The following is a 14041-nucleotide window of genomic DNA, read 5'->3' on the forward strand; positions in this document are numbered from 1 at the left end:
TCATCTATGACTGCTTTTGTGCTACAACAAGAGAATATTAGTAGATCACTGCAACAGAGACCAGATGCCCTGCATAGTCTAAAATATTTACCATCTGTCTTTTTACTGAAAAAGTTTACAGCCCCCTGAACTAGATGATTACTAAAGTCATTTTCCCTGACTAGACTGAAAACTCACCCAGGGAGGGTTCATGTCCATTTCTTAAAACTCTCCCACAGCCTGCCAAGGTCTAGCGAAGTCTATGCACGTAACAGGAGTTCAACAAATACTTGTTGAAAGCATTAGTGAACTGACGAACGACACAAAATGCACACAAATATATGAAAAATTTTAAATATGTTCAGATACAGATATAGCTTCATATTATCTGTACTTCTAACACATACAGCTACAAAAAGGACCAAAGAAACCAAATGCTAAAAGAAATATAAACACGTGGATAGAGACTATCTCCTATTTAACATTCACATCCAAATGTCTACTGTTCTCAAAAAAGGAAAGACTAAGTGGCTGGTGCAAATAGGAAAGTAAAAATTTGGAAAGAAAAGATCAAAACACCTGAAGGCTTCAGTGAGGGAGAGAATTCACCATAGCAAGGAGGTTAGTAGTGCTGATCACACAAAAAAACTGCTTAGATTCTTCTGCATGTCTAAGTTATACAGACACAGGACACAGAAATGCACGCAGATTCAAATATAAGCATCCTTTATAGATCCACAGTGACACACACGTAAAAATAAAGAAATATTAAAACCTAAACATAAAATCACGTGTGTAGAGAAGCAGGAGGGAGGGAATAGGAGTCAGCATCGTAGGTGCACTGATTTGAATTGGGTGAGTGCCAGGATAGAAGCCTACCAGCCAAGAGCAACAAGGTCCGAGCACCTTGCACCCATCCCTGATTCCCAGGGAACGGGCTGTGCGTGGGAGCCCAGGGACGGGAGCCCAGGGGCTTAGGGTTCTTCATGACTGCTCTACCCATCCCCCCGCTGGCTTCAGATGCCACACCACCTCTTCTTCCCCTGCTGCTCCTTTCCGTTCTCCCCGCCGCCTCCTCCCAGAACGGGCATTTCCACGTCGCTCTCAGCTTTCCCCCTCGCCTGTTACCCAAGGGCCCCTCTTGCCTTTTTGTTCTAGCTCTTCTCGGACGCGGCTTGCTTGCACACTGTCCTTGGAGAAGGGGGGAGGGGAGCTTGGCGAACAAGGGGAGGAGCCAGGTGGAGGCACCAGGGAGGGGAAGGAGGAGAGGCTTCCCAACCTCCACTGGCAGAGGCCGGCCAAGAGGCTCCGCCTCCTCCTGCTCGCCTCTCTCCTCCTCCCTCTCCCGCTATGAACGCGGCTCAGATGTGACAAGGGCTTTAGTTTCTTCACTCTCCAGAGAGTTCTCGGGCCCCCACATGGCTCTCGGGAGCCATCAGCTCCTGTAGGCAGTAGGAATCAGAAATTATTTAGTGGCTTCCCTTGCTGTCAGCAGAGACAACTTTTCTCCTAGCCCGAACTCTCCGAGACTTACTGCATTCTAGCATCCTCGGCAACTAACAGTCACCCCTCCCTCTGGCCCTATCTATGGTCTCCCACCTCTCTCACTCTGAGCGAACACTTACTGGAAGGCTGTGTGCCAGGTTTTAGGTGCTGAGAGATGAAAAGATAAATGAAACAGAGTCCCAGCCCTCGAGGAACATTCAACGTTGGCATTTACTACAGAGGGACCTCAAACACTCCCTTTACATGCGCGTTACCTTTCTCAGAGAAATACAGGAAAGTCAGCTACGGATGGGAGTACCAAGAGACAAGACTCCTGCGGGGATAACCCTGTCCCGAGTCTGCAGTAGAAGAGGGTGCAGGACTCTGGCGGCGAAGCCAGCATATCCTTTGGGCTACAAAGCAAAGCGGATCCCCCTGGGAACATTGGTCAAGTACTCCCAGAGCAAGCGGTGCATCTTTCACTCAGATCCCCTTTACTCCTTCCTCTGCTCCACCCACGTCTTTGCGTCGGTGCCTCTCCTCAGTCGTCTCTTTTCTTGCGGTTTCTACAGCCCAGTCTAGCTTACTTTTGTTTCTGCCCCTACACCCTCTGGCCACAAATGATAGGAATGCAAGTCATTAGGAGATAAAACCATTGGCGACACAAAATTAACTTTTGTGATGCAAATGTTACCATCAAAAAATTAAAAAGACAACTTATTAGAAGAAGAGTAAAACTTTGCAAAGCATATATCTGATAAGGGACTGATGGACATCCAGAATATATAAGTAACTCTTGCAACTCAATAATAAAGAATTAATAACCCGCACTAGCTGGTTTGGCTCAGTGGATAGAGTGTCGGCCTGCAGACTGAAGGGCCCCAGGTTCTATTCCCATCAAGGGCACCTGTCCGGTTGCTGGCTGAGTCTCCAGTGCGGGGCGTGCAGGAGGCAGCTGATCAATAATTCTCTCTCATCACTGATGTTTCTGTCTCTCTCTCTTCTGCTCTGAAATCAATAAAGTATTTTTTAAAAAAGGTAATAACCCAGTTTAAAAATGGGTAAAAGATCTGAACACATACCTCATCAGAGAAGACATAGAGAAGTCAAACAAACACATGAAACGATGCTTACCACCATATGTCATTTGGGAACTGCAAATTAAATTGGTGAGATACTACCACCTGTTACAATGGGTAAAAAACAAAAACCCTGACAATACCAAATACTGACAAGAATGTGGAGGCAATTCTCATTCTTTGTTGGTAAAAATGCAAAATGGTCAAGTCACTTTAAAAGACAGTTTGGCAGTTTCTTACAAAGCTAAAATAGCCGAACCAGTTTGGCTCAGTGGATAGAGCGTCGGCCTGTGGACTCAAGGGTCCCAGGTTCGATTCCGGTCAAGGGCATGTACCTTGGTTGTGGGCACATCCCCACTGGTGGTCGTGCAGGAGGCAGCTGGTTGATCTCTCTCGTCGATGTTTCTAACTCTCTATCCCTCTGTTGATCTCTTTCCCTTCTTCTCTGTAAAAAATCAATAAAGCATATTTTTTTTAAAAAAAGCTAAAATAGTCTAACCACATGATCCAGTGATTACCCAAATGAGTTGAAAAGTACATTCACACAAAAACATGAACATGAATGTTTATAGCAGCTTTATTCCTAATTGCAAAAAACTGTAAGCAACCAAAATGTCCCCTAAAATGTGAGTGGATACACAAACTGTGGTGCATCCATACAAATGAAATATTCAGCAATAAAAAGAGAAAATACAGAAAATCTAGCTAGGAATGGGAATACCAAGAGGCAAGACCTCCCCACCTTGATATGACCCCTTGAGCCAAGAAAAGAATGGAAGAAACTTAAATACATATTGCTTAGTAAAAAGAGCCAGTCTGAAAAGGGTATATACTGTATGATTCCAACTACATTACATTGTGGAAAAGGGAAAACTATACAGAGAGTAAAAAGCTTAGTAGTTGCCACAGGCTTGGAGTACAGAGGGAAGGATAAATAGGTCCAGCACAGGGGATTTTTAGAGCAGTGAAGTTAATCTGTATGATGTTATAATGATGATTACACTACATCATGACTGTCAAACTTACAGAACTGTACAATACATAGAGTAAACTTTAATGTAAACTGTGGGCTTTAGTCGATAATAATGTATCAATATTGGTTCATCAATTGTAACAAATGTACCACACTAGTGCAAGATGTTAATCATAAGGGAGACAACAGAGGAGAGAGGATATATGGAAACTTTGTACAATCTGCTGAATTTTCTGTAAGCCTAAAATTGCTCTAACAAATAAAATTATTAATCTAAAAAGTATATTCTGTTCATTGAATATAAAAAAGTTGTGATATTAAAAACAAAAAAATGGGCAAGGGTTTGAATAGACATTTCTCTAAAGAGGAGATACAAATAACCAATAAACACATGGGAAGGTTCTCAACATCACTAATTGTTAGGGAAATGCAAATCAAAACCACAATGAGATTCCCTTTCACGTCTATTAGGATGGCTATTAAACAGAAAAAATAAAAAGGAGCCCTATCCTGTTTGACGCAGTGGATAGAGTGTCGGCCAAACGATGAAGGGTCCCGGGTTTGATTCTGGTCAAGGGAACATACCTCAGTTGCAGGCTCCTTCCTGGCCCAGGCCCTGGTCAGGGCTCATTCAGGAGGCAATCAATTGATGTGCTTCTCTCACATAGACATTCTCTCTGTCTTTCCCTCTCTCTAAAAATCAATGGAAAAATATCCTTGGGGGAGGATTTAAAAAAAAAAAAAAAAAAAAGGAGCACATTGACCTGTGAACCAGGAGGTGACGGTTCCATTCCTGGTCAGAGCATATGCCCAGGTTGTGGGGCATGCATCAATGATTCTCTCTCATCATTGATGTTTCTATCTCTCGCCCTCTCCCTTCCTCTCTCTGAAATTTATTTAAAAAATATATTTTAAAAAGAGGAAACAAATGTTGAAGAGCATGTGGAGAAATTAAAATCTTTGTAGATTAGCCAATATGGAAAACAAGTTGGCAGTTTCTCAAAATGTTAAACATGGAGGATGCTCATTAACAATTTTATTCATAATAGGCAAAAAAAAAAAAATGGGAGCAGCCCACATGTCCATCAACTAGACCTTGGGCCTAGTTATGAAACCATTGTCTGCACTGGAGAGTCATCTTTAGCTCTATCTGGGAAGGGATGACTCCTGGAGACAGCAGCCTCCACCAGCCACTAATATCAAAGTTACTGACAAAGAGCACTGGATTAAGACAATGGTTCTCAGTTCCAGTCCAGTAGATTAAGCATCACCTGAATACTTGTCAGAAAAGCAAATCTTGGGCCTACCTGGGACCTACTGAATCAGAAACTCTGGGGGCGGGTGCAGCAGTGGGAGTAACAAGCCCTGCAGGTGATTCTGATACACAGTAAGATTTGAGAACCACTGTTCCAGGTTGTGGAGGTCCAAGAACACCATCACCTGGACAATCTACATGTCTCAAAGGCCTAGATGGCTCCTAAACAGTCATTTCCACCAATTAATATCGACTTCTTGAGAAAGCTAGCTCAGAGAAGAGATCACAGGTGATAAGACGATCTCTACTGCAGGTCAAAGGCACTACTTCAAGTTTTGATTAGGGCAGAGGTAAACAAACTCTTTAGCTGAGGTATGCAGCCTCCAGCTTGGAACAGATAATATTTTTCTTTCCTTAAAGAAGTAAACTTTTGGGGATATCAGAGCATAGAAGATAAATAATCATTTTGTAAGACAATCCTGGGAGTCTTCTTCAGATCCGCTAACACCTCGTCAAGACTAATGTGGAAGGCTTAGCTGTTTAGTAAGCATATGGGCCAAGGAATATACCTCTGAGTCTATGCTCTTAAATACATTTTCCTGGGTTAATTGAGAGGTAGTTTAATAGGGGATTGCCCAGAGTACAGTGGTCCAAGAGGAAACATAAGATCATCTCTATTAATCAATGAAAGATAAGTGTTCCACAGTTCTACTGGTATGCTTGCAGATTTGACTAGAAGAAACACATTATCCACTCAATTATCTTCTAAATTCAATTGACATTATAAGAGTCCTGGGAGTTTTAGCTTTAAGAAAACTAAGGTTCTCTGGAGCTGGTTCTGGAAGGTTGGGGTCAGAAGCTCAAGGTTGAGATTAAGGTCATCTTGGTAGAGACAAAACTCCATTGATTGTCCTTCAACAAAAATGCAGGTTCTTGGATCACTGTAACATTGCAACAAAATATGGGGAATCTTGTGTACCTGCTTAGGAAGAACTTGGGCTAGGGGGAGCAATCATCTCTACTTATCAGTTGCTCTCACAATATTAGGGTAACTTTGCATCTCAGTCTGCATAAACCACCTACATATGCGTACACTGTCACAGGAACAGAAGATGGTGGGGCATGGGCAATGCTGATGACAGGTAGCCTGTATGAAATAAAGAATATGATAGTAAGGTCTTGTGCTTCGGGGAGAAGCTGTGGCACAGATGGCAGATGGGTGTAACTCTGCTATCTTGGCATGATCCTCCATTTGCAGCCCAGAAAGTAGTCTTCTCGAGAGTCACAGGTTACCAACCAAGGCCTGTTGCTCATCAGTGAATAGGAGAGGTTTATGCATAGGAGAGGTTTTTAAAAAAATTATTTATTTTTAATCCCCAGCCAAGGACATGCTTAGAGAGATGAGGGGAGGGAGAAGGAAGGGAAGAGAGAAAGATAAATATCCATTTATTATTCCACTTATTTATGCATTCATTGGTTGCTCCTTGTATGAGCCCTGATGGGGGATCAAACCCACAATCTTGGCATATTGGGACAATGCTCTAACCAACTGAGCTACCCGGCCAGAGCAGGAGAGACTTTTGATAGCAGTTGGATATGCTGGTCCAGAGCCTGGCCCATAAAACTGCCCCTGAACCTTTGTCCTGGAGGTAGTTGTCCCCCATGAGTGGCTATCTGAGAATGCTAACCACCTTTCTTTGCAAAGGTTATGGGCCTAGGTGACTCACTCCTTTGCTGTGCTCCAATGTAAGATCAAATGCCTTCCTTATGTTGGAAGTTGATCCTCTATTGGCCAGAAAGTGTCTATACCAAGCATGTCAAACTCAAAGGCTAACACGGGCCAAATAAACAAGGTTTAAGTTTATGTGGCAGCAAAAAAACAAAAGCTTCAATTTTCATAGAAACATAGGTTTATTTCGATAGAAACATGCTGAATACAAAGGGCTGAAATAAATGAGTAATCGTTAACATAAAATCATGGAACATTTTAATAAAAATTAGTATTTTTTTCTTGAACATTAACAACTTACCAGCTGAGTAACTGCACAAATTAATAAGTGTAATGCAAATAAACCTATTTTTCTTGTTCTACGAAAGCGAAATATTTCCTGTTGTTCACACCAAACAAGTCAGTCTAAGACTAATGACGTGGCAATCGGCTGCTAAAATAATCGCTGCTAGTATTAGTAGAGAGAAATGGTGTGCCTGCGTGTAAGGCGCATAAGGGAAATGAATGCAACATGATTATAGTAATCAATCATTAGTGAACATTGTAGTTCGTTATTAATAATTATGTATAACAGGATATTGTAAAAAATTAAGTTAAGAAATTTTTATTAAAACGTTTCTTACATACTGTTATATTGGCTAGGCCGCAAAAATATTTGTTGTGGGCTGCTTGTGGCCCGTGGGCTGAGAGTTTGACATGCTTGGTCTATACTGATTGGCAGGGAGTTGGAGAAAATTGCAGCTGTAGCTGCTTCCCTGCCAGGTGTATGACTAGAAACAAAATGTTTTCCACTTTTCCAGCTTCTCCATACATAGCTTCACTTAGAGCAAGGAGCAGACATCCTGCAGGGAGTCCCTATATTTTTTTTCAGGCTGGCAACAGTGGCAGAGGGACATTGGGCCAGGATTTTGGGGTGTTTTGGCATCAGTAGCTCTGGGCTCACCTCTGCCAATAGAATTGCATTGCCTAGATTTGAGAAATGGAGCAAGGCAATGGCATTACCACCACAGCAGGTAACTACTTTTGCCCCTTCCAATCCATCCTCAATCCACGAGCCAAAATGACCTTTTAAAAACACAAATATGACCCTCTTTAAAGATCCTGTCACTCTTTAGTGATTTCCCATAGCTCGGGAATGGTAAGACCTAGAAGGTATATTATGATTTGGCTCTAATACAATTGTTTTTTTTTTCTCTTAATATGTTCTTACTGATTTCAGAGAGAGAAAGGGAGAAATGGATAGAAACATCAATGATGAGAGAGAATCATCCATCAGCTGTCTCCTGCATGCCCCCTACTGGGGATTGAGCCCAAAACTTGGACCTGTGCCCAGACAGGGAATCAAACCATGATCTCCTGGTTGATGCTCAACCACTGAGCCACAGTGGCCGGGCACCAATACAATTTTTATAGTTCATTCTCCAGCTATTCTTCCTCTCACTCATGTTGTATGGGCCTTCTCTATTCCTCCAATGAGCCAAACTCCTTTTCATTTCAGAGCTCACAGTCCCTTTTTTCAGAAAACTCTTCTTCCTTCGTTGCCTGTCTAATGCATACTCATCTCTCAGGTCTTCCTGAGAAAGGGTTTTTCTGACTTCTCAGTCCAGATTAGGTCCAGTTTTATACTTTGATTACATGGTAGGTATTATTTTCCTTCATTGGCCTAGCACCATTCTAATTATCTAACCACTAGAGGCCCAGTGCACAGATTCACGTACTGGTGGGGTCCCTCAGCCTGGCCTGCGCCCTCTCGCAATCCGGGACCCTTGGCGGGGGATGTAGTAGTGCGTGAAGTGGCAGGTGGCTGGGGAGGAGCCTGAGTCCCGCTCCTGCTCATCCCAGACCCGCTGCTGCACCGGAGCCACCACAGCTGTGGCAGGAGAGGCTCGTGCACCGCAGCTACGCTTGCCAGCCATAAGCCTGGTGTCTGGCGCCCATTGGTCAGCTGAGTGGCACTCCTGCTGTGGGAGCTCACTGACCACCAGGGGGCAGCTCCTCCATTGAGCATCTTCCCCCTGGTGGTCAGTGCGCATCATAGTAAGTGACCAATGGTCGACTGGTCGAACGGTTGCTTAGGGTTTTATATATATACTAGAGGCCTGGTGCACAAATTCGTGCATGGGTGGGGTCCCTTGGGGTTGGCCTTCAGGGATCTGGCTGAAACCCGAGATCCAACGCCACCTGCTGCTCCTGCCTGCTGCTCCCACTCATCCTGGCCCCACTGCGCCTGCCTCCGGCTCGTGCCCAGTCAGTCCCAATCGGGAAAGGCTCATGTTGCCACAGTGGCCATGAGCCCTGAGTCTGGTACCCGTCTGGAGGGAGGTGAGGGAGGCTGGGACGCAATCGGCCCTCTGGGCAGTCGGTGGGGTGCCCTTGCCAGCCTGGGATCCAGATCTGTCCTGCTGACTTTTGCGCTGGTTGTTGGGAGCCACCTGGCGGAGGCTTTTATATTGTTTCTTCCTGTGGAGCGTCTAGGGAAGGGAAGCGGCCGCAATGCCCGAGGCTTACTTCCAGGAGGCCAGCGGTGCTGTCAGGATTGGGCCTGGCCTGTTCTCTGGAGATTGGACCTGGGAACTATTGAGGGAGTGAGTGGCTACCACCAGGCTGGTGGGCCACTGGGACGGTGGATCAGTCAGCTGAGTGGCGCTCCCGCTGTGGGAGCGCACTGAACACCAGGGGGCAGCTCCTGCATTGAGCATCTGCCCCCTGGTGGTCAATGTGCGTCATAGCGACCAGTCATTTAGTCGTTTGGTCGCTTAGGCTTTTATATATAGAGAAGGCATATGTGTATGTGTGTGTGTGTGTGTGTGTGTGTGTGTGTGTTATTTGATTACTATCTTACTCCCACAAGACTATAAATTTCATGAGGGTGGGCAATGTATCTATTTTGTTTACAATGCCTGACACAGTGTGTGCAAATTTTCTTGGAAGAAATGAAAAGAAGGAGGGAGAAAAGGAGGGAGGTAAGAAGGAAAGAGGAAATGTAATAGGGAAGCAGGCAGAGAGAAGACAGGAACAGAGGAAGGGAGATCCCCAATGGGGCTAATAGGTAAGATGTATATTTGATACTTCCTCTTTAGTGGGAAAGTTGAAAGAGTTAGATATAGCTCTTATCTGAGGCCTTAATGCTTAAAGGCAAAAGTTGAACATCAGAATTTTTTCCATGGGATACTGCTGAGTTCAAAATACAGAAGTAGGTCCAAATGGGTCATCAGAGCAAAGGGAGTCTGAGGAGAGTATTAGGTATAGAGCAAAACGAGAATGGGAAAAACAGGAGAGTTGAGGGAAAATAAGAAAAATCTAGCCCTGGCCGGGTGGCTCAGTTGCTTAGAGTGTGGTCCCGACACTCCAAAGTTGAGGGTTTAATTCCCTGTCAGGGCACATACAAAAATCAACCAATAAATGCATAAAGAAGCAGAACAATGAATCAATGTCTCTGTCGCTGTCTCTCTTTCTCTCTAAAATAAAAAGAAATAATCTATGCAAATTCAAAAGAAACTGTAGGACAAGGCCACCAGCTGGGTTTATTTCTTGTACCTCATGGCTTTTCATTCATGGGCAAGTAAATCTGATTAAAGGGACATAAACCACACACACACTTGATATATATGAACAAAAAAGGAGCCACATACTAAACCTGATAAGCTAAGAGGAGGCCAGCATCGTAGGCCCTACAAACTCTAAAAGTAACCATATCAGATGGTCTGAACATAAGAATTCCTAACTAAAAGGGGCTCATGGCAGGTCCTAGGCCTGTAGCTTCCTTGACAAAGATCAGTCTTATTTGAGTAAGCCTGTCTGTGGCCTTTTTGCATCTAAGATAACATACCTCTGGGTTGTTTCTGTTGTGTGTTTTTTTTTTTCCTCTTTGGAATGTCAGAGTAATCTCCTTTTCCAGACCCCTCAGGGCACCAGAGTAGAGACCACAGAACCCCTCATTGTTATGTTGTTCCTGAATACCATCTCTCTGTGCTATAAACGTGAATTGCTAACTACCCTATAGCCACCAATGTAAAAGATGTGTCTCTCCATTTTACTCTTTATCCAATCTCAGAGATTTCCCCACTTTGCTTTCTCCAGTAAATTTCATGTAAACCCCCTTACGGCTCCTACTTTGATTCTAATGTATAAAATAAACTGTAAAATTGCCATTCTCCAGAGCATTTTCTCAATTTGTTGAGATTTTGCTTCCTGGCAACTATGACATCTCTTTTGAAATTCAACTTTTTGAACCAAAGTAATCAAGCTCTTAATTTAACATTGACTTCTATTATTTCCCTCCTTAACCTGCAGCTCTTGGAGGACAGGGAGTCTCCAGATCATTTTCTCATCTCCTGCTGAGTCTACTACAATGACTTCAAATAGTAAATGCTCAAAAAGATTAGTTAATAAATAGTACTACATTTTTCACAGGTGCTGGGAGTAATTACTCCAATGAATTTAACTTCTTGAGGAAAACCTTTGTAGATCTGAATTCCTTCTGAAAATATAAAGAGTTGGAGTAAATACACTCTAAGGCAGAGGTCGGCAAACTGTGGCTCGCGAGCCACATGAGGCTCTTTGGCCCCTTGAGTGTGGCTCTTCCACAAAATACCACGTGCAGGCGCGCATGTACAGTGCGATTGAAACTTCGTGGCCCATGCGCAGAAGTCGGTATTTTGTGGAAGAGCCACACTCAAGGGGAGAAAGAGCCGCATGTGGCTCGCGAGCCACAGTTTGCTGACCACTGCTCTAAGGCATTTCCAAAATACAAACTATTGGGACAATGGTAAGGTTATGTCATATACAGTGGGGCCTTGACTTACGAGTTTAATTCGTTCCGTGACGGAGCTCGTAACTCAAATTACTCGTATGTCAAATCAACAGTGAATGAGTGAGACACGTGATGCTGGGCTGATGTTGTGGCGTTCACTGTGACGTTCGCTGCGCCAACTAGCGGTGGGGTATCTGAAGCTGGCTCGTAACCTGAATTTTAGCTCGCAACTCAAAGCAAAAATTCGGCCGAGAGACGGCTCATATCTCAAAAAACTCGTTAGTCGGGACACTCGTAAGTCAAGGCCCCACTGTATATCCTATATAATAAAAGCCTAATATGATAAGTGTCCAGTCATCTGGTCATCTGTTCAACCAATCAAAGTGTAATATACTAATGATATGCTAAGGCCGCTCAACTGCTCGCTATGACATGCACTGACCACCAGGGGGCAGATACTCCAACTGGTAGGTTAGCTTGCTGCTGGGGTCTGGCCAATGTGTACTGAGCGAGAAGGTCTGGACACGCCCCAGAGCCGTCCTGCAGTCTCTCCCCAGCTGGCCAACCTCCCGCATCCCTCCCTGGCCCGAATTGTGCACCAGTGGTGTCCCTCAGCCTGGCCTGCGTCCTCTCGCAATCCGGCACCCCTCGGGCGATGCCGGAGAGCTGGTTTCGGCCTGATCCTGCAGGCCAGGCCGAGGGACCCCACTGGTCATGAATTCGTGCACCAGACTATATATATATATATCCTCTCTATCATTTTTAGTATATTACTGGGTACATAGTGGGAACTCAATAAGTGTTTGCAGTGAACTGACTCCAATATAGACATATTTAAGTTGAGAAGAAACAAAGATGTGTTTCTGAAGTTTCATATAAATTGCTTATGAAATGAACACTATGTAAAACATACAAGAGAAATTTGTTATTAAATGGTTCCTAAGGTGAATATTTTTTACAATATTTGGAATTACTTTGCAATATAATAACTCCTTAATCTAATCCATTTTTAAAGTTCACATTTTTATGTGCCAAGGTTGCTGATAATAGGATAAACCAGATTGGTAGCTTACAATTATAAGGGCACCAATCTACTTAACTATTGACTAAATCAAGCAATTATTCTGAGAGAATTGTCCCTCTTTCTAAAGTTCCCAAGATGGTATCTATGTATTTACCTCTCCCCCCCCCCTTGTGTTTTAACTCATAATTCAAATTTGGTAGTTCTATCCTAAATTATAATGCTATGTATAAATTTTTCACTTTCCAATACTCCTTTCCACATTCCTCCCCCTGTTTAACCACACGCCTCACCATTTGCGAAAATAGGTATGCCTTCCATGGTGTCTGGATCATCCACAGTATCTAGATTCTTCGAACCGTCTGCCTCAGGTGGTGGCTTTTGTATGAGCATGCTGGAAGTTGAAGCTTCCTCACTTTCCTTTTGTATGAGCATGCTGGAAGTTGAAGCTTCCTCACCTTCCTTTTGTATGAGCATGCTGGAAGTTGAAGCTTCCTCACCTTCCTTTTGTATGAGCATGCTGGAAGTTGAAGCTTCCTCACCTTCCTTTTGTATGAGCATGCTGGAAGTTGAAGCTTCCTCAGCTGAGAAACAACATGTTTAAGTCACCCTCATGGTGAGATTCAGGGAAGGCAATGCTCCTTATTCACTTTTATTCTCTCTATGCCTCTCAGGCCCTCTTTCCATAAATCCAGCAAAAAGTTAGAAAAGTAACGACTCTTCTCAACAACTATCTTATCTCAAAAAGGTTCTACTCCTTTGATACAAATGGGAGAAAGCAGAAAACGTAACTAGATTCTTTGAGACTGGGGTAGAAGAGAAAGTCAGTTTTCTTTGGGACTCCTTATTTTACAACTTTCGGAGTATCAATTACAATGGGAACAAGGACCCCCATAGATGAGCCCAGAAAGATTAAAATAATTCACAAAGGACAAGAAATCAACTACTAGCTCATGTACTATAAATCTCATTCCCAAGTCGTCCTCATCTGCCTAGGGCTTATCTGCACGTATCAGGCCAAAATCTCACCTGATACTTGTACCAGGAAATAAAACGACTGAGTGACAAATATTTTATCATGGAATAAATGTCAGTTGACCCCTAAAGCCTGCATTTACACTATTAGTAAGTCTCACAACCTGTATTGAGCCTCCATTCAAGAGACAAAGGTACCTGTTCTCTGAGGAGTCCTGACTAATTGGCGAGATTGAATCACGCACATGAAAAATTTCAGATGCAGTTCCTCTTTATGCATGGCTGACTCCTAGAAATAGAGAGAGTTTAATCCAAATGAACAGATTTGTGAGATGAGTAAGATGAACAAAAGTGACACAGACCAGGTATGTTCACTGCTAACAGGACTTATGACCTGACAGTCTAAACTTCAACCTACAAAGTGATACGAAAAATCTACTTTTATACACATGACAGAGCAAGATCCCCTGAACTCAGCAAGCACTCCTTTCCCAGCTGCTAAGAGTAGCTAAGAGGCTGGGGGCCTCCAGCGGCTTCCATTCTTCAAGTCTGAGCTCAGACTGTGGCTATCATTTGGGTCTAGAGTACCTACTTAGGAGCATTTCTGCTAGGTTTCTAGGCAGGCCCCAAAAGCTGAATGAACAAACATATTTCTCTCCATTATTTTCTCTTAAAAAGTATGACACATTTAAATAAACCTATAATATTTTATCTAAAGAAAAAAAAAGTATGGCACAGATTACAGGTTAATCAATTCAGTCACAGGAACACCACCAGGGCCATTTAGTTCCT

At 43.5% G+C, this 14041-nt stretch overlaps 1 protein-coding gene across 2 annotated transcripts in view; it reads right to left on the reverse strand.

Moving 5' to 3' along the window:
• The window catches only part of PFKM (phosphofructokinase, muscle), a 39228-nt gene that overhangs the window by 23536 nt on the left and 1651 nt on the right, over positions 1-14041 (reverse strand). Inside the window, exon 1 of one of the 2 annotated variants that reach the window (XM_005877377.2) lies at positions 1125-1217. The exons of the other annotated variant lie outside the window; for it this stretch is intronic. The gene's annotated coding sequence lies outside the window, so the exon portion shown is untranslated. Of the gene's footprint in view, positions 1-1124; positions 1218-14041 lie in introns of those variants that run through there. 2 annotated transcript variants of the gene reach the window in all.

The sequence above is a fragment of the Myotis brandtii genome, unplaced genomic scaffold (assembly GCF_000412655.1).
Source record: "Myotis brandtii unplaced genomic scaffold, ASM41265v1 scaffold517, whole genome shotgun sequence".
Taxonomy (NCBI): Eukaryota; Metazoa; Chordata; class Mammalia; order Chiroptera; family Vespertilionidae; genus Myotis; species Myotis brandtii.